Genomic DNA, 22,712 nt, shown 5'->3' with positions numbered 1-22,712 from the left:
CCCCAAAGAGGTGTTTGATTGTCAGGAAGAGCAACAGCCAGGCAGGGCTTTGTCCACCCCCTCAGGCCTCTCCTCCAGAGTATAGGGAGGCAGGATGGGAGGAAAGACAGTTTGCTCAGTGGAAGCTAAATCCTGAGCTTGAGTTCCTTTCGACCTAGTAGCCTGGGCACTCCTAGGCTGCTTCCTCTGTGGCCTCTATGGAAAGCCATTCTAAACACCACTGCTTGCTTCCCAAGTGCTGGGATCCTGGGCAGAAAGCGATGGAACACAAGAGAGTCACAGGGAAGTGACAACGTTTGGTCATGAAAGCTTGAAGGTGTGAAAGACCATCTCTTGCCCTACGCTCCCTGGGTCAGAAACCCTTCAGCAACCACTCAGAGGATAGACAGGCAGGTCCATAGCAGGGATGGGGATCCCTGGGAGCCTCTGTGGACCAAACCTGGCGGTCTCTTCACCACAATCCACACACACCAAGATACGGAGGTAAGACTTAACATCCGTGGGTCTTAGGTGAACATAGATTTTGATTCATGTGTGACTTTTCAGAGACAGAAAAGAAGAAGAAAGGGAATAAGGAAAGAGAGACCATCCAAAAAAACAGGCTCAAATATAGAGAACATCCTGGTGGGAACCAGGTGGGGGCATGGGTGGAAGAGGGGGTGGGGATTAAGAGTACACTCACGGTGCTGAGCACTGAGTCATATACGGAACCCCTGAATCCCTACTGTTCACCTGAAACGACGATAACCCTGTACGTCAATTAGACTGTATTTTCAACAATTTCTCTGAACGATGGGTATTAGGAGATCGAAGATGAGATGATGCTCTGAGAGGTTCACAATCAGGTCTCCTCAGGCTGAACGTCAAGGTACATTAAAGATCCACGGAAAAGTCCAAAGACAAAAGTGAAGTCTGTTGATATGGAAAGGCAAGTGCCCACCTCTGTGTTCACAGAAAAGATACCTTCCTATGATATTGGCTGTTGTAAAAGCATTTCACTCACGTCCCCTTGGAGCTACGCTCCTCTGGTGTTTCCATTCTACTTGGTTGTGTGTCTTCATGAAGTAGTTGAAGGGATGATTCCTATCCCTTGTTTCGTGGACGACATACACCACAGTTGGCTCTTTCTAGCCCCTGGAAGATTGGAGCTGGAGGGCCTTCTGGAAAACATGGCACAACCGGATCTCTCATCATTTTCCAGAGAAGGAAAGGGAGGCCCCACAAGGGCACCAATGGAACAGTAACACAGAGGAGGTTCTCCCGACACCCGCTTCAGGATCCCAACTCACTGAGCAAGAGGGAAGAGCCCCCGTCCCTCCAGACACAATGGACACATCACTGGAATGGGCCATTTCTCAGGAAAAGTGAAATGCGGTCAAACATGGAAAGATACAAAATAACATCCCTGAAAGAAAGCCCGCTGTGATCCCCTGCCCTGGGACTTAAGCCCCACCTATGTGTGAAGCCATTGGATAATCACAGGGGAAGGGAGGGAAAACTGAATGGGAAGCCACCAGAGAGGGAGAAAAAGGATGAGAGGCTCTTACCTAAGAAAGGAGCAGAGGGTTGCTGGAGGGGAGCTGGGTGCGGCTATGGGGCAATTTGGGCAGGAGCATAAAGGAGGGCATACGATGTGATGAGCACTGGGGGGTGATACGCAACTGATGGATAATTGGGCACTACCTCGGAAGCTAATGAGGTACTGTATGGTGGCTAACTGACTTCCAACAACAACAACAACAACAACAACAACAAAATGCAATCCAAGGTTCTGTGTTTTCTTGATTTGCAATGTGGAAAACACTGGATGATTTCTTTTCTTCCCTCAGGCAAGGAAATGAGATAGGCTATTCATGAGGAGGCAATTCTCAGGACACTCTACCTTTCTCAGCCCTTAAGAGGTTTCCAAACATGCTTTCACCAGTTCCAGTCCTCATGCCCTTCTAGTCAATTCGGAGCACTCTTGACAGGGGGGCCAACACTTTCCTTCTTCAAGGTGACTCACCCCAAGCAGGCAATATCCCTACCTGCCACAGGAGTTACTACAGGTGTGCCCCTCCATCCTTTACAAGGGCCCACTACAAGTTTTCCAGAAAGGTGGCATGAACACTAGTGGCTGGAAGGTGGATCCTGGATGACGTCCATCCCTTTGTTCACTTGTGGGATGACTAGGGGCAGGGACTCCATCTCAGTCGTGGAGGTGCGAGAGCCCTCCAGCTCACCTTCAGACGCGGCCCTCCCTTCTCGCCCATAGAAGAACCTGAAGAACTACGTGACCATGAACTGGGAACACACAACAAGGGTACAAAGGTCTTACCTGAATTCAGCTCAACATGGGACAGGCTGGTCCCTCTTGGAGGTTGCCCCCAGTGTCCTTGAGTCATTCGAACCCTCTTGGCGACCGACTCCAGGCAGTGGCTCACCACGATAGAGGGATGAGAAGTTCCTCGGAGACAGGTGTCACCACACCACTATCATCACCCTTTGTCGTGGAAGAAGTCCAGGTCCCTCGTCGGATTAAGAAACCCTTCAAACAGGACTGGAGCAGAGTGCAATAAAAGGCTCCCTTTGAAGAAGGCCTGAGCTTGGGGACATGTCCAGTCATATGTCTCACTGCTCCCATCACCACACAGGTGCTGCCCCAAATGGGCAGGGTACCATTTCCAGTACATGGCTCCTGGTCGCCCACCGTACCTATGCCTATCATCACGCCATCGCATCTGGTCACGGCCCCAGCATCAGGCCTGTGCTTCTCCAGGTCATGCTGCTGCCTGCCTCCCCCAACGATCCTGTTTCGTCTCTGAATTCGGAGGAGCTCCACAGCAGTCATCTTCATCAGCTTCACAAAACAGGACTGGGCAATGATTTCACGGATACGACCTGCAAGGCACACGACGGAAAAGAAAAAGAAACTCACACACTGGCCATTCAGCACACTTAAAATCTTTGTCACTTGAACCACATTGTCAACCAAGGGAAAGCACAGTCCAGAAGTCGGGAGAGCATGTTTGCAAACCATGTATCTGACAGGTTCTCAATAGCCACACTATCTAGAGATCCCAGAAACTCAACGACAACGGCCACAACAGCAACAACAACAGAGAAACAAATCAAATGTCATGTGTGGATGTACAAATGGGGAAGAGACATCACCTCAAAGCTAAGACGCATGGAAGGAAATTGGAAAGGAGAGTTCCCATCACTAATTTTTTGAGAAATCCTAATTAGTACAAGCAATGAGATACCATTACTCATCCATGAGGTTGATTCCGCACAGGAAAAGAAAACCAAAACCAACGAAACCAAACAAAAACAAAGTCTCAGGAGAAAGGGAAAGATCGAGTGCTGGCAAAGACATAGAGAAGCAGGAACCTTGCTGATGGTGTGTGGTAGGAAGGTTTAAGGGCATGCTTCTGAAATCAGTGTGGCCGTTCTTCACAAAAATCAACTTTAGCAGGACGCCTGGGTGGCTCAGTCCGTTGAGCTTCCACCTTCGGCTCAGGTCATGGTCCCAGGATCCTGGCACGGAGTCCCGCATCGGGCTCCTTGCTCAGCCGGGAGCCTGCTTCTCTCCTGCCTGTGCTGCCTGCCACTTCTCCTGCTTCTGCATGCCGCTTTCTCACGCGGACAAATGAATGAACAAAATGTTTTTAAAGCATCAACTTTAGGGTGCCTGGGTGGCTCAGTGGGTTAAAGCCTCTGCCTTCGGCTCAGGTCATGATCTCAGGCTCCTGGGATCGAGACCCACATCGGGCTCTCTGCTCAGCAGGGAGCCTGCTTCCTCCTCTCTCTCTCTCTGCCTGCCTCTCTGCCTACTTGTACCATAAATAAAATATTTTAAAAAATCAACTTTAGAATTGCCATGTGTTTATGGACTTGCCCTTCTGCGCTAGATACCCAAATTAATGAACAGTATGGTCTTGAAGACTTATCTGAGCACACCTTTTCATGGCAGCATTGTTCCTCAAAGCTAACCCATGAACGCAATCCCAGTATCTGTCGCGGGAGGAACAGATGTTGTCCATACAGACGTTGGGATAGTATTCATTCTGTAAAGAGGACGAAAACATTGACGTGCGCCACCCCATGGGCGAACGTTGAGGATAGTATGCTAAGTGAGAGGAGTATGCAGGAAGATACCAACGTTGAGTCCACTCTCAGGACCTACCTAAAGTAGATTCTGAAGGACAGAACGTAGAATGGTGTTTGCCAAGGGCTGGAAGGAGGTGCTCAGGGGAAGAGTCTGACTCATGCTAAAGAGGTTTCGATTGACAAGTTCCAATGAGACGGGAAGGTGGGTTCCAGGGAGGTTGGACAAAGACATTAATGCTTTTAAGACATTTAGAATGTACTCCGCGAACTTCATGGGCTTCATGGCCTAACACTAAACTACGCTGAAAAGCTGCACAGGTGGAGAAATGAACACAGGACCGTTTCCTCTGGCCCTCTATACCCTTTCCAGGGAGGTCCGATCTCAGCCATTCGACTTCCGCCAGTTTCCTTGAGACAACGTGGAGCAAACAAAATGTGGTCCTTCTGTGCCTACTTCGAGGTTTAAAAACAGAATTTCCCCACCCGGGACAATTTTATGCGAGAAGGTATTTTTCAGAGTTAATTTCTTGAGACCTTTTATTCCTTGATCATGTTTCGAAACAGAACCCAAACTGAACGTTCTACTTCATCTGCTTGATTTTTCCTTCACTGATTTTTCCACTCAGAATCCACTGTTGATGCAAGGGGCTTGGGTGTTCCTATGCCTATCAAAATCTACTGACTTTAGCTTCTGCTGTTTCCAGTTTTGCTTACAAGTCATTCCTTTACCAAGTCAACTTTCCTGAGGCTCATTATGAAGAGTAAAATATTTTTGGCCCCAGGTGTATTGAAGGAATCGCCATTGAGCACTGTGCACGTTTCAGCGACACAACAGAATGATTTCATTTTCCTAGGCCCTAAGAGGATGACCAGAATAAGTTGAGTTCCCCACCATCCTCTCTTAGAGATAGAAAGAGAAAGGCAAGAACAAAGACAGGGGAGGTTCTTCTTTGTGTGATGAGGTCTCTCCCAATGGGCTCTCTTGACACCTCTCTCACACGCCACAGAGCAGTATGAACTGTAGTCGAGAGCTTGTACGCTACATCCCTCTTACATCTTTCTCTTCAAACGGGAAGTTTGTACCTTTCCACGATGCACTCCATCCCTGCCCCACCCTCTGCCATCTGCTTCTGGTTCCTTCAATCTGAAGGCTTTTGCTGAGTTCGCTTTTCTCCTTTTCTCGTCTTGGTTTCCGATTCCACCTAGAAGGGGAAACCATCGATCTATCATCTCTCGATAATACCTATCTATCCATCTCTCTTTCTATGTATCTATCAATCTATCTCTCTATCTAAACTAGTATCTCTCTATCTAGAGCTCCCTAGCTACATGCAGATAGTACTTGCCTTCCACGGTCTCACTTATCTCACTTGGCCCACAGTCTAGAGGTGGACCAACGCATGAAACAGTGCCATGCGAAAGCAAAGAGCAAGCGTTCCATGTGAGACGCGAAGTGTGCTCTGAAAGAAGGCTGCAGCGTCACTGGATAGAAAGGCCTGAAAGGCCTCACTGAGGGGGACAGTGCTGAGGACAGAATGAAAACAAGGGAGCTAGTCCCGCACAAGTCTGGCTGCCCTGTGTCATGAAGAAGGAAGGCACCTCTGCCTTAGAGCCTCACTACCAGAAGCTGGGTTGGCCAGAAGAGATGAAAGAGGCACCCAGTGTGGCTGGAGAGCAACTGGGAGCAGAGCAGAGGGGAGTGAGGAAGGCAGGGAGAGGGGCTGAGGCCTGGGAGACAGGTAGCGGTCTCTTGTCCCTCTGGAACGGCATTGCCCCAATACCCTGCATCTTCAACTGCGTGGACTGAATGCCCCACCGTTGTTGCAGAAGAGGAATGGAGGCACAATTTCGCATGTTTCCTCAACATCACCATACTTCTGAGCCCGTGGCTGTGACTGAGGCTGGACTAGCAGCCGATTTTCCCCCAAGTTAGCACCCATCATTCGGGGAGCCATCCGACTCAGCATCTGAGTTTCTGGGCGCATGTTGGCCTTGCCACTGCCTCTGTTCCTGGCGCTGTGAGTCTCGATGGATGGCAGCCCCAACCATCTGGGCTTGATTTTTGCTTCAGGGTGAGAGAAGCAAGAGGGACCAAGGGAGAAGTGGAACATGAGAAAAGTACCTAGGAAGTGCGAAACTCTTTACATGACATCTAGAGAAGCACGGGGCATGCTATTTCATCACGTTGAGTACATCCCGTGGCTCAGAAGCCACTCGCTAACCACCGAGAGCTTGCAGAGTGATGCCTCCACCACAGGTTAGGATCCCTGGGAGCCACGGTGAAGGCTGCTCCCCTCAGAGACCAGAACGAGGGAAAGAGGTCTCATTCCAAATCTAGGCGGGAAACAACTGAACCTTCTCACTACCGAGGATGACAAAGCCCGCATCTTTCTGCATTTGCACCCCATCATGGTGCCCCATTATAATGACGCCAAGAGGGAAAGGGACGGTTCCAAAACGACACAAAGCCAGGACCCAGGCCTCCTCGGAGCGTTCCTCCAGGCCAAGTCCCACCCCTTCCTGCAATTCTTCCCGCCTTCAGTGTGGGCCTCTGACTCCCGTGATACCATCGCACACCTACCACAAATACGATCTACATACACCCCCCAAGATGTCCCAAGGAAGTAGATTCTCCCTGGTCCCCACTAGGCAGGTTGGGAATGTGGGCACGAGGTGAGACACAGAATGACTGAGGACACAGAAGTGGGAAAGAAAAGAGCACAAATGTCTGACTTCAGCTCTGTCTCCTGAAAGGGAGGACCCGAGTGCCAGTTCCAGAGAATGGTGCCTCTGGCATTTTGGGCTCATTGTGTACAGTCCCGGGGAAGAGAGGTCAAGACTCAACTGAAGGGGCTGCGGAGAGGTGTGACTGAACGAAGGGCCCCAGGTAGTAGAATCCTGAAAGGGTGACCTCACATCCTTCATGATAGGCCCCAACTGAACTTAGAACTCTGGTAACCAGGCACCCACTTTCAAAGGGCAACGTGCTCTCCAGCGCACTTGAGTGGAGACCTTCGACAGAACACCATGTTCAGTTGTTGTCTTCCTACTTCCCGGGGCGCTGGGCCCAGTGGAGCCCAGAGCCAGAGACATTACTGCAGTTGCAGACAGCGCTTCAGCCCTCTTTTCCGAAGATTCTGGTCACGGGGCAGGAGACACCAACAGGTAACACAAGGCAGCTCTGGGCGGCCCACTGGAGAGCCGGCAACAACTGGGCTGCCACCTCAGCGGGCCCACACCACTTGCCCCTTACTGGGTGGGCGTGTGAGTGTGTGCGTGTGTGTGTGTGCGTGTGTGTATGTGTGTATAGAAGTGGGGACAGGGGATGAGGGACATGCCCTTCCTGGGCAGAAGCAAGCTGCCTGGTGTTGGAGGTTGGACCCATCTGTCATGTTCATACCCCAGGTCATAGCAGGCAGGATGAGAAGGTGAGGGCTGACACAATGAGCCTTAGAATGTCCTCTGGCTACCTCCTTGCTCGATGTCTTTTCAGCCATCCCTCTTAGCCTGAACTGGAGAACACCGTGTCTCATGGGGGTGTCCCCTTGTGGCAATGTCCCGGGAGGCTGCTAATGACTCTTGGCCCTGTGTCTATGGGGCACTGCCTTTTCAGAGCTGCACCCCAGAGACTGTGAATGAGCTGGCTGGGGACTTCAATGACTCCAACTCGCTGGACAAGGGTCAGGTGTCCCAGGACACCCAGGATCAGTGCTGCTCTGAGGTGAGATTGGGAGGAGGGTTCTCCACACCCAGGGCCCCCACGCAACTATGGGGACAGACCTGGGGCCTTCCCACTGTGTTTCCACTTGAGTACCCCACAGGCCCCACCCCAAAGTAACCCAAACCTCCGCACATCTGCCACCAGCTATGGGGAAGGGAGGAAGACACTCTTCACCAACGTGGGCCTGGTAGAGAAGACAGTGAATGTTTTCCGTGGTTTGGAGGGCGGTTGTTTTCTTTCCTTTGGCCTTGTGTTGCTTTTCACGGAGCCATGAGTCTCTTTGCCCTTTCCCACTGGTTTTACGATTTTCCCTACTCATGCCAGCTAACCTGTGCTTCTGGAGAACTGGCCCACGCCCTTCTAAATCCTCAAAGGGACGGTGGGGTCAAGCCATTCTATAAGTCTTTCTGGAACGTATCGTCTCTCAGAACACATCGAATCCTAGGAGGTCCACCAGCTCACAAGCTGTTTCCCTCTAGGTCTTCACAGTCCCCCATAAAGGAGGTGGTCTGCCACAGTGACTCAGTCTCTCAAGGCTGCTGGAACTTGACGTGACTCAATTTGGTTGCCATTCCAGCAATGCTGCAAGGAACGGGCACCTTAAGGGTCCTCCCAGATGATCTGGGTCACTCCATCTGCCAGAAAACTTAGACCCAAAGATTGGGGGGAAGGCCTCTGATGCCTCCTGTCCCAGGTAGCTGGCTCTGTCTTTTCAGAGCTCCACCCAGGGCATCTGGCATGAGCTGCTGCAAGGCCTCAGCTACTCCACCTCCCTTGACAAGCAGCAGGGACCTCAGGCCGCCAACAACATCCAGGGCTGGTCTGGGGTGAGAACGGGTCCAGCTTCACGGCCAGTCCCAGGACCCAGAGATGACCAGGGCCAGGCCAGAACCCAGACTAGCCACAACTGGCTGCCCTGGGGCCTGCCAAGGAAGGTGGTTTTCCCCTGAACCTTCCTGACCCTGACAGCAACAGGCCAGGCCTCATCAGCATAGGTGCAAAGACATGCAGCCCATGCTTTGGACAGTTCTCAGGCCCAACGCTGATGATCCTGAGCAGCCTTGGGGATTCTCAGCCTCTCTTTTCCCCTCTCGGCAGTAGGGCTCCTTCCTCATCACTCCAAGGCATACATACAGCTCTTCATACAGGCCAGGAAGAGACAGACAGGCTATTGTTGTCCAGCTAACCGCACGTGTTGAAGTCACCAGGACATTTAAGCCTAGATGGTCCTTTGGAAGCCTACGATCGGTTGGTTTTAGGTTTTCAGCCTAGAACCTTTACCCTGGGTCGGCACTCAAGTCCCCCGTCTTGAGCCAGTTCCCAAAGGGTTGGGAGGATGCAGTCTGAGCTCCAGACCCTGCTCTTCCCGGGGTTTCACGGCGCTGAAGCTGACAACGTTGCCCCACCCCACCCCACCCCCTCTTCTGCCTGCTGGAAAAGGAATCATCCCTGTCCCTGGATGAGGCCTGCACGATGCTGGCACTCAGAGAAGGCACAGTGCAGAACTGCGGACCTTCCCTGCTCCTATCCTTCCCGGAGAGAAGCCTCTCAAACATCACCACAATGTGCTTCATCTATCAGATGTTCACGTCAGCCCAGCAGGTCCGGGATCAGCAGTTCAACAGGTGAGTGCCCACCCCATAGCCAGCACAAGGGGGAGCCTTCCGTCTACTAGTAGTATGTCTTGGGAATGTCACTGCCCCTCTCTGACCTTCCCTTTCCTCTCCTGAAACGTGGGGGTGCTAAGAGGATGAACCTCGCAGGGCGACTGGAGGAAGGCGTCATGGGAGGAAGCACGGCACGCGCTTCTCTGGGGCCCGGCCCTGTAGAAAGGGCTGCTGGGCATGCTGGGCATCTTCCCGCTTAACATTGCTCTCTCCAGGGAAGACACGTTCAGGCTCAACCCTCACAGGCCTGTGGTCCTTCTGGGTCTACGGAAAGGAAATGGAAAGCTGGCAGCTTTCCTATTGGCAAAGGACCTCTGAGATGCCATCTAGCTGGTCCTGACGGCGGTCCTTTATGTGCCCAGATCAAGGGGACACTGGGAGCAGGCAGAGCAGCCCAAGGGCCACTCAGGATTGGCAAAGTCTTCTTTGGGATGATTTCATGACATCATGGATCTTAAGCACCTCGGAATGCAGGCACTCTCTCGTCACCAAGAGCAGCGTGTGGGTACAGTGGAGACAATGCCTGGGTCTCAAGTCTTGTCCGAGGGTCAGATCGGCACTCTGCACATCCAAAGCACGCATGTCTAGCGTTCATCAGATGGGGCATCTCTGTGACTTACCCTAGGGATGAATGGATCCACCTCTCTTGGGACCATGAGGAGGCACTCTACGATCAAGGAAGAACAGGATAGGTCTTTGGGTGCCAAAGGAGGGCCTGCTGCCTCCACAGGGCACGGTGGGAGATGACAGGAGTTGTTGCTGGCGAGGGAGGTTCAGAACCATGGATCTCCCAGAACTCTTGATTTCCACGGGAGAGCTTAGTGGGGAGGCTTCCTCTGAAGAAGCCAATGAGCCCAAGAGAGCTGTGGACGGAATGCCAAGTTCTCTGGGAAGCAGAGCCCACTCTGGGCTGAGTGGGTGCCTACAACAGCCATCCCTCGGATGGTCCGTTCTTGCTCTGTCTGCCCCCATCCATATCCACCTCCACTGACCACCACAAGTGGGGCCAAGGACAGAAAGGGGGGGGGGGGGACCAGACCCCTCACCCTTCGGCCTCCAGTCAAAGGCCGGATACAGGTCTGCACGGAGGAGGCAGGACTGAGGGGCCAAAGGACAGACCTATGGGAGGTCCCTCATGCCCCCTGGTCAGCAGTCAGCAAGGACAGCTCCAGAGGGGTTGGAAGTGGGCTGGGGCCATTCTGTGGGGCCCACACCGAAAGAACGGTGCTGTGGGAGTAGCACGGGGAAGGAAAGGCCAGGTCTCTGACTCTGCTCCACATATGACTTTCCCCAGCACTCTGCGTCCCATCTCGGGAACCTGGCCTGAGCAGACACGGCACGATATCGGGCAGGCCCTGCACGGTGCCCATGTGGAGGTCAAGGGGGCCTATGTGCACCTCCCGTGGTATGACTGGGCCCTGAACACACATGCCCCCGTTCTGCCGAGGCAGCAGGAACTTCTGCAGCTCACAGAGGCTGAGGCGGAGGGTAAGGGGCACTGCAAGCTGGGAAGGCCATCCGGGATGGGGCTCATGGGCTGGGTATTCCTTGAAAGGCCATGGGATCTGTCCCGTTGAGGGAAAGGCCCATGGAATGTCAGTGATGTGGCTGAACCCTTCCCTGTCTCGCCCACCCCCACCCCCACCCCAACCCCGTGTCGGCTATGCGACTCCATCCAGCAGCTGAGCCAGCCAAAGAGCCTCCCATGGAGCCAGAGGCAACCCTGGCTCTGCATCAGCCATCCCCTTCGGGGTCCGAGCCAGCCTCCCCTCCACCGGCTGCTCCAGAACTGGAACAGGGGCTCCTATGTTATGAATGGTCGCCGGGTCCTGAGGCACAGACAGCTGGGCCATCGGCAAGCCTGGGAGTTTTTACTCCAGCCGTCCCAGTTGCCGCTGAGCCCACTCCAGCCGCAGAGGCCTCCTGCCAACCCAAGCACCAGCTCAAGGAGAAGGAGCCTGACCTCCTGGACTTCCCTCCCAAGCTGGTGGCAGAGCAGCTCACCTACATGGATGCGGTGAGCAGCTGGGCCCCCAGGGTAGGAGGCCAGGGCCGGCTTTTCTACTGCTCTCAGCCGCCCTATACCTGCTTTTCCCTGATGGGAACTCCCGGGATATAGGGCCAGATCTCAGATGCAGCCCTCACCAACCGTGGAAACCCATCAGGGCTTTCAGACCTGAGCTGTCACTGTCCAGCTGCGGACTGTGGAGACAGACACTGGGAAGGACTGAGGCAGAGGAACCACGTAGATGCAATGAGTCAGACGCGAGAGACCATAGATGGGAAGGCTCTGGTCCCTCGGGGCCAGGAGGGCAGCTCCCTGTGCGCAGTCATGTCCATGGGTCGCCCACCCATCTGCCTGGGAGCCTGAGCACCCTCAACCCGGATTAGGCATCTGATGGGTCCTGAAGGACAGGCTAGACGCCGAAAGCCGTGCTGTCCGCCACCACGTGAGAATGGGCACCCGAAAGGAGACACGGACCGCAGGGATGAGCATTTGGAGGAGAAGATGCCCCCTTGGGAGCGCCACCTGGAGCGGCCCCCTGGACATGGAACGATCAGGGTGCACATGCCTTCCTCCCTTCCCTTGCCTCTCTTGGCTCCCGGGGCATCCTGCCCTGGCTTCCCTCAGAGAAACAGAGTGGCATTGAAATCCGGGCTCTCTAAGCAGGCTCAGGCCACATTCGCGGCCTCCTGAGCTCCAGCTCTGACCTGGGACCCCTCCCGAGGACATGAGTCTTGCATGTGCGGACATGTGTGTGGCTCAACAAACCTCGCCCTGTCCCCTAGGAGCTGTTCAAGAAGGTGGTGCCCCATCAGTGCCTGGGCTCCGTCTGGTCCCGGAGGAACAGGCCTGGCAACGAGCACCTGGCACCCACAGTGCGGGCCACCATCGCCCAGTTCAATGCTGTGGCCAGCTGCATCGTCACCACGTGCCTTGGCAACCCAAGCATGACAGCCCGGGACAGGGCCCTGGTGGTGGACCACTGGATCCGGGTGGCCAAGGTATGCTATGGGCGGCCCAGCTCCCTGAGGCTCTCCTGAGCCTCGGGAACTGCTCTTCTGTCTTTCTCCCTTCTCAGGGCTGAAGGCCCTGCTCTAAGACCTGTGGTCCCCAGGCTCTTCCCCCCGGGGGCATGCTGACCTTCACTCGCATGGCCCAACGTTGGGATGCTCAGTGCCCACGGGACCCTTTCTTTGCAGGGAGGGAAAATCCTCCCTCTCGCCAGCAGTGTTCCTCTTTGGGGCTGCCCTGTGCCCTTCTGCAGCTCCCCGGACATCAGCTTCATCGGGGGGGGGGGGGTTGGGGAGGGAGAGCCTGGGTAACCTGAGCGGGGCACTGTAGCTCTCGAGCATCTAGGGCTCCTGCTCTCCCACTGACAGCTCCTTCTCTTCCCTCCCCCAGGCCTGCCAGATCCTGGGGAACTACTCCTCCCTGCATGCCATCCTCACGGCTCTGCAGAGTGTCTCCATCCACCGCCTGAAGAGGACATGGGACAATGTTTCCAGGTGAGTAGGCTTCTCTCCAGGGACGGACCAGGATGGAGGCGGGATCTCCCACAGGCCTGTCCTTTTCCCCCTCAGTCAGCTTGGACCTCCTGGGAGGCAGCAAACCCTGACCAAAGGACCTGGGCCCGGGGCTGCTTCTCTCAGCCTTCCTGGGGAACAGGCCACCCTGCCTCCTGCTTGAGAAACCCAATGTCCTCCATGCCCCACCCTGGGCTGAGCTGCATTCCATATTTCCACGCGGTGACTTGGCAGCCACTGACCTCTCTGCCCATGGTTCAACCAAAACCCCACCCAAACCGAGCTGTTCAATTAAGCGGGGAAGGGACGCCCAGGAGGATGCCCAGGCGAACTCCCTCCCATGTCCTACAAAGACCTCAGGGCTCAGAGGAGCCCAGAGAACACCCTCAGCCAGCCCGTTGGACATGTGGGGGTTCTCCAAGAAAAGGGACTCGCACTCTACCCTGCCCCGTTATGCCCGCCCTGGCCCTGAGCCTAACTTCTTTCCCTCTCTTCAGGAAGAGCTGTCACACCCTCTCAAAGCTCTGCAGAGAAGACAACCCCCAGGGCAGGAAACTATTCCTCAAGGTAGCAGGGAAGGTGCAGGCCTCCAAGGACAGGAGGGGTGTGAGGAGGCATGATCAGGTGTGGATGAAGTAGGGAATGGCCTGAAGCATTCCTCGGGGAGCAGAAGCCTTTGGCATGAATGTGCTGACAGCCTGGGCTGAATGAAGATTCCCCCTGGGGCTGGGACCAGCGGCTGCTGCCCAGCCAGACTCCCTAGGCTAGATTTCAGGTTTCTGTGTCCATCGACATGGTCCACATGGGGGCCCATATGAACGCGGACAGCCCAGAGGGCAGGCCTCTGCTCACAGATGGAGTGGGGATGGGTGGTGGGCCACAAAAATGATGATGCTAATAGGCTCCTGAGTCCTCAGGAGACCATAGGAGGTAGGTGCAGTTCTCCCTTCTGCCCATGAGAAAAGAGGCTCAGGGAGGCCAGGCTCCAGGCTCCAGGTCCCACATGGACTGAATGGGGGAGCTGAGATTGTTCTGGAAGGACTCCTGGCATGCTTCGGGACAATGGAGCGTCGGTATCAGCACACGGAGGTGGGATGTCTAGGGTCTGAAGTCAGAGACGGTGGGCGCCAGGGGACTGAGGCTATTCTGCTCTCAAGGATCTTGTCCTTGGCCCTCCAGGAGCGGCCCTCGAATAAACTTGCCACCCTGGTGAGGCGGCTGCGGAGAGCACGGAAGGGGCGACCGAGGAAGGTGAGTGTGCCTGAGGGACAGGGCCTCCAAGGTCAGGGGAGAGGGGCTCCTCCCTGAGGGCTGGAAGCCTCCAAATCAGGACAGGTGGGGCAGCAGACTCCAGCTCCACCTCCCGTGGCCACAGTTCCTCAATGTCTTCCATCCAGGTGACCAGGAGGAAGGAGTCTAGCAGGCTGGGTAGAGAATGGATTTGTGGCTGGGGAGGGGCCCAGGGCTCCACATCCTGTCATTTTTGAACTTCAAAGAGCAGGCCCTGGAGGGGATTAGGAGGAGCCCTCAGTTCTGGGAGGGTGAGGGGAAAGGGAATCCAGGGGAAGCAACTAAGGGTCCTAGGCCCTTCCATGTGGGACAGTGGGGTGGGCCAGGACGCTGAAGCCTTTTCAGGGGTGGGCACCAGAGAGCAGGGACTCATCCCAAACCTACCCCTCATGACACAGGGTGTCGTCCCATACCTTGGCACTTTCCTCACTGACCTGGTGATGTTGGATACTGCAATGCAGGACTACCTGGAGGTGGGTGAGCCTGAGGATTGTGGAGGGGGAACCAGAGTCCTGAGGACTGGGAGCAGAGAGTGCCTGGACTGAGCCCTGAGCTCTGCGTCCTTGGGAATCGTCCCCTCCGGACAGCCTCCCAGCAGTCCCTGGGAGCTGGGGTCTCTTAACCATCTCAGTGCTGAGGGAAGGGAGTCTGCACCTAGACGGGTGCCCAAGCCTGGTGAAGCACCAGCGCATCCTGAAGCTGAAGCTGCATGCGCTCTGTGTGAATGGGCCGCAGCCTGTCCCGCAGAGCTTGCCTGTCCTGGAGAGGGAAGTCAGGAGCCTGCACATCAGCCACACTTCAGGAGCCCAGCAGGCCCTGCCTGCCTGAGGCTTCGGCGGGCCGCTCCCTTCTATCACCACAGAGTGTTGTGCGGCAGGGTGCCGACCTGGAGCCCTTCACCAGCCCCACGTCTTCCTTTCTCTGGACCCCAGGGCTTGCCCTAGACCCCAGTCTCATTGTGTGTGTCTCAGCGGCCCCCTCCTGTGTCCTGGCCTCAGCGTGCAGCCTCAGAAAGGGTGGGTGTGAGGTGCTCGGACTGACCAGGGGGCTCTTTCTGAAGGACAATGGTTGTCTGCTTTCCAGGGCAATGAGATCAACCACGGCAAGAGGAATAAGGTGAGCATACTTGGCACTTGCTGTAGGTTAGGGGAGGCAGCCCCTATCAGAGACGCCCCTGATAGGAAGGAAGAACATTCCTGGGCTCCATGCCCTCCCCTCCGTCCCCCATTTCCTGGGACAGGTTGCTAAGAAAGAAGTGGAAGACCCATCTAGTTAGTCAGGAGGGATCCAGAAAGGCATCAAGGAGAACTTCCCGGAGGAGGGGCTAATTCTACTTGCCTCTGAGAACAGTTTGGGACATGAAGTTGCATGCAGGAGGGTGGCCATGTGTGCCAAGACCCAGGACCGGTCCCCTGTCCCGCTGCTCGGCCCTCACCTGTCCCTGTAGCTTCCCCACCCAGGCTCGGTGTGCATCCTGTGCCTCTCTCCCGGCCCAGGAATACCGAGTCCTCACGGACATCATGCTGCTCCAGGCGGCGGCAGAGAATTACTGCCTAGAGCCCCAGCATCCATTCACGGCCTGGTTCTGGTCTGTGGAGCGGCTCAGCGAGGATGAGAGGTGAGGCCCATTCAGGAGCTGGGTGAGGGTCGGGGTGGACTCTTTCTGCTGGCCCTGCCTGGGATCCTTCTACTAGGGCTCCCTGGGCAGCCTCAGGCCTCCTTGCTGAGAAGCCAGACACCAGCGGTGGGAAACCCTGGGAGGGACTCCTGAATGCAAGCTGCTGCTCAACTCACAGGTGTCCCTCTGTCCTTAGCTACATCCTGTCCTGCCAGCTGGAGCCACGGTCCTAGCTGGCCAGCGGAACACAAGCACCAGGACAACTGACTACAGCCACCATCAGAGCTGAACCCGTGGCCACTGGCCGCGCAAGGATTGCCCCTCGGCCCCTGGGCTACTTGAGGTGCCTGAGCGCCATCTGCTGTACAACACCCCTTCCTCTCACCTAGAGACTTATGGTTTTTTGGGGGGTGGGCTATATTTCATGCAATTAAAAGGTTTTTATTTTACAAAAAGAAAAAAATGTAATCTGTTTGTGAGAACCCTTGGGATTAAAGTTTTTGTCACCAAAAAAAGGAAAAAAAAGGTTTTTGTTTTCTCCCCTCCCAGCCCACGTGTGTGTTTGGTTCTTTTATTTCCTACGGGAACGTACAGCATCTACAGACTCTCTTGTTCATTCCTGAACCCAGAAATCTTACAGAGTCATCAGCTATTCAATCTGGCAGGAAGGAGAAGAGCCAGCCCTCCTCACTACTTACTGGTGGCCCCTCCAAATCCCGCTTGCTCAGCGGACAGGTTTATGTCAGGGCCAGGCATCTGGGCAAAAGGCAGAAACAGCCCTCCTGTGCACCCCTGAGATGGAGACACTGCAGGTCCTGCCCCAGGAAGGCAACAAACACTGAACAGGAGAGTCCTTGAGAGTTCCTTCCCCTCCCCAGAGTTCTGTGCTGCCCAGGAGAGGGGCTGCTTCTCTCCACCCTAATGCAAGGAGGACAGACGATATCTTGCTTCCTTTGGGATATGGTGTTTGTGCTTGTGTTTCTGTTGGTTTGGACCCAGGATTTGGGACTGACAGTTGTCCAGTACAGTCTCTGCAATTGCATCAGCAAGAAGGAGGGGGGGGGGGGGAACACGTAAAGAGATCCAATCCTGCCCGTGGAAGCTACAAAACCCGAGGGAGATATTTTGTAAATGGAAGAAGGGCAGGCAGGACATTCCGTGCTCAGTTTCCCTTTAGGCTCTCCAGGTTCACCCTTCATGAAGACAGGAATCCTCCTGGGATCCTTATCCCTGATCTCTGGATTCCTTTTCCCAGCTTCTTTTGGGTGTGGCTGGGGAAAGAAAAGAAACTGGGAAGTGTCCCTTTAAGGCCATAGCTGAGCCTGGCTCTATTCACACCTAGGCTGACCTAGGAGCTAGGATGTGCAGCCATCCTGCATTTCCTTATGCCGTTCTTGGCAAGGCAGTGGTGCCCTTCAGGCCCCACCCTCTTGGTCAGGTCCCTGGTAGCCACTGGTCCCTGGCTGGGGCCTGATGGAGCACAGATTGGTTCTCCCTTGCCAGGATAAAGGTTCATACCCTTGACCAGAGAATCCCCACACTCTCCTTGCTGGCCAAGGGGACTGTCAGGTCCAGGTGGTTCTGAAGTGGTCTCCAACATCCACCAGGTGACACACCCATGTTCCACTCCCTTGTCTGAAATGGGAGCAGGGGAGGAGCATCTCTCACGCAAATGGATGCGAAACGAAGCAAGGGTAGGAATATTCTATCCAGACACCACAGACTCTTAAGAAGGGGGGCGGGGAGGTAGGAAGACACAAAGAAGGACCCGACTTCATCATAATGGAGACCATGCAATAAGAGAGAACATCTTGAAATATTTAGACACCCAACACAGGAGCACCCAAAGGCATCCGACAGTTCATAACAAACATAAAGAAACCTTTGACAGCAATACCATACAGTGGGGGACTCTAACACCGCACACGTATTAATGGACACATGATCCACTCTGACAGCCAACAAGGAATCAATGGCTTCGAGAGGGATGCAGTCGTTTGAACACAAAGATGCAGAACCTTCCACCCTGAAACAGCAGAATCCGCAGCGCTTTCCAGTGGCCATGGAAGATTCTCCAGAATCGATCACACGTTAGGGCACAACCCAAGTCTCAACAAACTCCAAAAGATGGATATCATCCCACGCATCTTTTCTGAGCACGATGCTATGGAACTCCAAATGGACCCCAAGAGCAAACCCGGAGAGACCATGAATCCATGAAGGTTAAGTTACATGCTACCCGACAAGGACTGGGTCAACCCAGAATCCAAAGAGGAAATGCAAAATTACATGGAAGCAAAAAGACAAGCCAAGGATCCCCCAACTTGCAGGTACAGTGCAAGGGAATCGAAGAAGACAGGATCCAGCAGCACAAGAAAAATCCCCACTACCGTAAGCTGACACAAAAGGACCTAGCAAAAGCACAACACAGAGCTCCTGAGCAGTCGCTCAGCCTGGGCGAGTTGGAGCTCCTGTCCTGCTGTTGGGTGCATACTTAGCTTCCATCTCGACTCTAAGTCCCAGCCTGGGGGTGTTCTTTCTTTTCTTCCAGAACCATCCCCACCGGGGGGGGGGGGGGGGGGGCACTGGGGAGTCAACCCTTCAGGGGATTCTCGGCAGAGAGAAATTGTCACAAAGGCCCAGGAAACAACCACCCCTTCCCAGCTGGTGGATCGAGGTGGCCAATTAGCTTTCCCTCGGGAGAACATTCCACAGTGCTTTTGGGGGGGACGATCCTCTCAGGCTCTGAGGCCCAGGATTTCTCGGCAAAGTGCAGATTCCGACTGAGTAACCCTGGGAGGGACCTGACACTCTGCACTTCCAGCATGCTCGCCGCTGAGGCCTGGGACACCTGTCCCCGGTGTACACGGAGAAACAACTTGCCAGCGGAACAGTGGACAAAAGGTCCTCTCTTTCACCACCAAGAAGAGATTGAGCAGCAACAGCCTGGCAGCCCCAAAGACGTGTTTGATTGTCAGGAAGAGCAACAGCCAGGCAGGGCTTTGTCCACCCCCTCAGGCCTCTCCTCCTGTTCTCCTCCAGAGTATAGGGAGGCAGGATGGGAGGAAAGACAGTTTGCTCAGTGGAAGCTAAATCCTGAGCTTGAGTTCCCTTCGACCTAGTAGCCTGGGCACTCCTAGGCTGCTTCCTCTGTGGCCTCTATGGAAAGCCATTCTAAACACCACTGCTTGCTTCCCAAGTGCTGGGATCCTGGGCAGAAAGCGATGGAACACAAGAGAGTCACAGGGAAGTGACAACGTTTGGTCATGAAAGCTTGAAGGTGTGAAAGACCATCTCTTGCCCTACGCTCCCTGGGTCAGAAACCCTTCAGCAACCACTCAGAGGATAGACAGGCAGGTCCATAGCAGGGATGGGGATCCCTGGGAGCCTCTGTGGACCAAACCTGGCGGTCTCTTCACCACAATCCACACACACCAAGATACTGAGGTAAGACTTAACATCCGTGGGTCTTAGGTGAACATAGATTTTGATTCATGTGTGACTTTTCAGAGACAGAAAAGAAGAAGAAAGGGAATAAGGAAAGAGAGACCATCCAAAAAAACAGGCTCAAATATAGAGAACATCCTGGTGGGAACCAGGTGGGGGCATGGGTGGAAGAGGGGGTGGGGATTAAGAGTACACTCACGGTGCTGAGCACTGAGTCATATACGGAACCCCTGAATCCCTACTGTTCACCTGAAACGACGATAACCCTGTACGTCAATTAGACTGTATTTTCAACAATTTCTCTGAACGATGGGTATTAGGAGATCGAAGATGAGATGATGCTCTGAGAGGTTCACAATCAGGTCTCCTCAGGCTGAACGTCAAGGTACATTAAAGATCCACGGAAAAGTCCAAAGACAAAAGTGAAGTCTGTTGATATGGAAAGGCAAGTGCCCACCTCTGTGTTCACAGAAAAGATACCTTCCTATGATATTGGCTGTTGTAAAAGCATTTCACTCACGTCCCCTTGGAGCTACGCTCCTCTGGTGTTTCCATTCTACTTGGTTGTGTGTCTTCATGAAGTAGTTGAAGGGATGATTCCTATCCCTTGTTTCGTGGACGACATACACCACAGTTGGCTCTTTCTAGCCCCTGGAAGATTGGAGCTGGAGGGCCTTCTGGAAAACATGGCACAACCGGATCTCTCATCATTTTCCAGAGAAGGAAAGGGAGGCCCCACAAGGGCACCAATGGAACAGTAACACAGAGGAGGTTCTCCCGACACCCGATTCAGGATCCCAACTCACTGAGCAAGAGGGAAGAGCCCCCGTCCCTCCAGACACAATGGACACATCACTGGAATGGGCCATTTCTCAGGAAAAGTGAAATGCGGTCAAACATGGAAAGATACAAAATAACATCCCTGAAAGAAAGCCCGCTGTGATCCCCTGCCCTGGGACTTAAGCCCCACCTATGTGTGAAGCCATTGGATAATCACAGGGGAAGGGAGGGAAAACTGAATGGGAAGCCACCAGAGAGGGAGAAAAAGGATGAGAGGCTCTTACCTAAGAAAGGAGCAGAGGGTTGCTGGAGGGGAGCTGGGTGCGGCTATGGGGCAATTTGGGCAGGAGCATAAAGGAGGGCATACGATGTGATGAGCACTGGGGGTGATACGCAACTGATGGATAATTGGGCACTACCTCGGAAGCTAATGAGGTACTGTATGGTGGCTAACTGACTTCCAACAACAACAACAACAACAACAACAAAATGCAATCCAAGGTTCTGTGTTTTCTTGATTTGCAATGTGGAAAATACTGGATGATTTCTTTTCTTCCCTCAGGCAAGGAAATGAGATAGGCTATTCATGAGGAGGCAATTCTCAGGACACTCTACCTTTCTCAGCCCTTAAGAGGTTTCCAAACATGCTTTCACCAGCTCCAGTCCTCATGCCCTTCTAGTCAATTCGGAGCACTCTTGACAGGGGGGCCAACACTTTTCTTCTTCAAGGTGACTCACCCCAAGCAGGCAATATCCCTACCTGCCACAGGAGTTACTACAGGTGCGCCCCTCCATCCTTTACAAGGGCCCCACTACAAGTTTTCCAGAAAGATGGCATGAACACTAGTGGCTGGAAGGTGGATCCTGGATGACGTCCATCCCTTTGTTCACTTGTGGGATGACTAGGGGCAGGGTCTCCATCTCAGTCGTGGAGGTGCAAGAGCCCTCCAGCTCACCTTCAGACGCGGCCCTCCCTTCTCGCCCATAGAAGAACCTGAAGAACTACGTGACCATGAACTGGGAACACACAACAAGGGTACAAAGGTCTTACCTGAATTCAGCTCAACATGGGACAGGCTGGTCCTTCTTGGAGGTTGCCCCCGGTGTCCTTGAGTCCTTCGAACCCTCTTGGCGACCGACTCCAGGCAGTGGCTCACCACGATAGAGGGATGAGAAGTTCCTCGGAGACAGGTGTCACCACACCACTATCATCACCCTTTGTCGTGGAAGAAGTCCAGGTCCCTCGTCGGATTAAGAAACCCTTCAAACAGGACTGGAGCAGAGTGCAATAAAAGGCTCCCTCTGAAGAAGGCCTGAGCTTGGGGACATGTCCAGTCATATGTCTCACTGCTCCCATCACCACACAAGTGCTGCCCCAAATGGGCAGGGTACCATTTCCAGTACATGGCTCCTGGTCGCCCACCGTACCTATGCCTATCATCACGCCATCGCATCTGGTCACGGCCCCAGCATCAGGCCTGTGCTTCTCCAGGTCATGCTGCTGCCTGCCTCCCCCAACGATCCTGTTTCGTCTCTGAATTCGGAGGAGCTCCACAGCAGTCATCTTCATCAGCTTCACAAAACAGGACTGGGCAATGATTTCACGGATACGACCTGCAAGGCACACGACGGAAAAGAAAAAGAAACTCACACACTGGCCATTCAGCACACTTAAAATCTTTGTCACTTGAACCACATTGTCAACCAAGGGAAAGCACAGTCCAGAAGTCGGGAGAGCATGTTTGCAAACCATGTATCTGACAGGTTCTCAATAGCCACACTATCTAGAGATCCCAGAAACTCAACGACAACGGCCACAACAGCAACAACAACAGAGAAACAAATCAAATGTCATGTGTGGATGTACAAATGGGGAAGAGACATCACCTCAAAGCTAAGACGCATGGAAGGAAATTGGAAAGGAGAGTTCCCATCACTAATTTTTTGAGAAATCCTAATTAGTACAAGCAATGAGATACCATTACTCATCCATGAGGTTGATTCCTCACAGGAAAAGAAAACCAAAACCAACGAAACCAAACAAAAACAAAGTCTCAGGAGAAAGGGAAAGATCGAGTGCTGGCAAAGACATAGAGAAGCAGGAACCTTGCTGATGGTGTGTGGTAGGAAGGTTTAAGGGCATGCTTCTGAAATCAGTGTGGCCGTTCTTCACAAAAATCAACTTTAGCAGGACGCCTGGGTGGCTCAGTCCGTTGAGCTTCCACCTTCGGCTCAGGTCATGGTCCCAGGATCCTGGCACGGAGTCCCGCATCGGGCTCCTTGCTCAGCCGGGAGCCTGCTTCTCTCCTGCCTGTGCTGCCTGCCACTTCTCCTGCTTCTGCATGCCGCTTTCTCACGCGGACAAATGAATGAACAAAATGTTTTTAAAACATCAACTTTAGGGCGCCTGGGTGGCTCAGTGGGTTAAAGCCTCTGCCTTCGGCTCAGGTCATGATCTCAGGCTCCTGGGATCGAGACCCACATCGGGCTCTCTGCTCAGCAGGGAGCCTGCTTCCTCCCCTCTCTCTCTCTCTGCCTGCCTCTCTGCCTACTTGTACCATACATAAAA

General features: G+C 53.9%; 1 long non-coding RNA gene across 1 annotated transcript in view; it reads right to left on the bottom strand.

The window, feature by feature from the left end:
- Positions 1–21,269, bottom strand: part of LOC123927174 — a 56,705-nt gene extending 35,436 nt beyond the window's left edge. Inside the window, exons 1-2 of the long non-coding RNA XR_006815361.1 lie at positions 21,195–21,269; positions 2,318–2,880 (exon numbers count right to left, since the gene is read on the bottom strand). This is a non-coding gene — a long non-coding RNA (uncharacterized LOC123927174). The remainder of the gene's footprint in view (positions 1–2,317; positions 2,881–21,194) is intronic.
- Positions 21,270–22,712: the final 1,443 nt, after the last annotated feature.

The sequence above is a fragment of the Meles meles genome, chromosome 16 (genome assembly GCF_922984935.1).
Source record: "Meles meles chromosome 16, mMelMel3.1 paternal haplotype, whole genome shotgun sequence".
In the NCBI taxonomy this organism is placed as follows: Eukaryota; Metazoa; Chordata; class Mammalia; order Carnivora; family Mustelidae; genus Meles; species Meles meles.
Note: the sequence above shows the minus strand (reverse complement) of the source record. Positions and strands in the feature narration are given on the sequence as shown.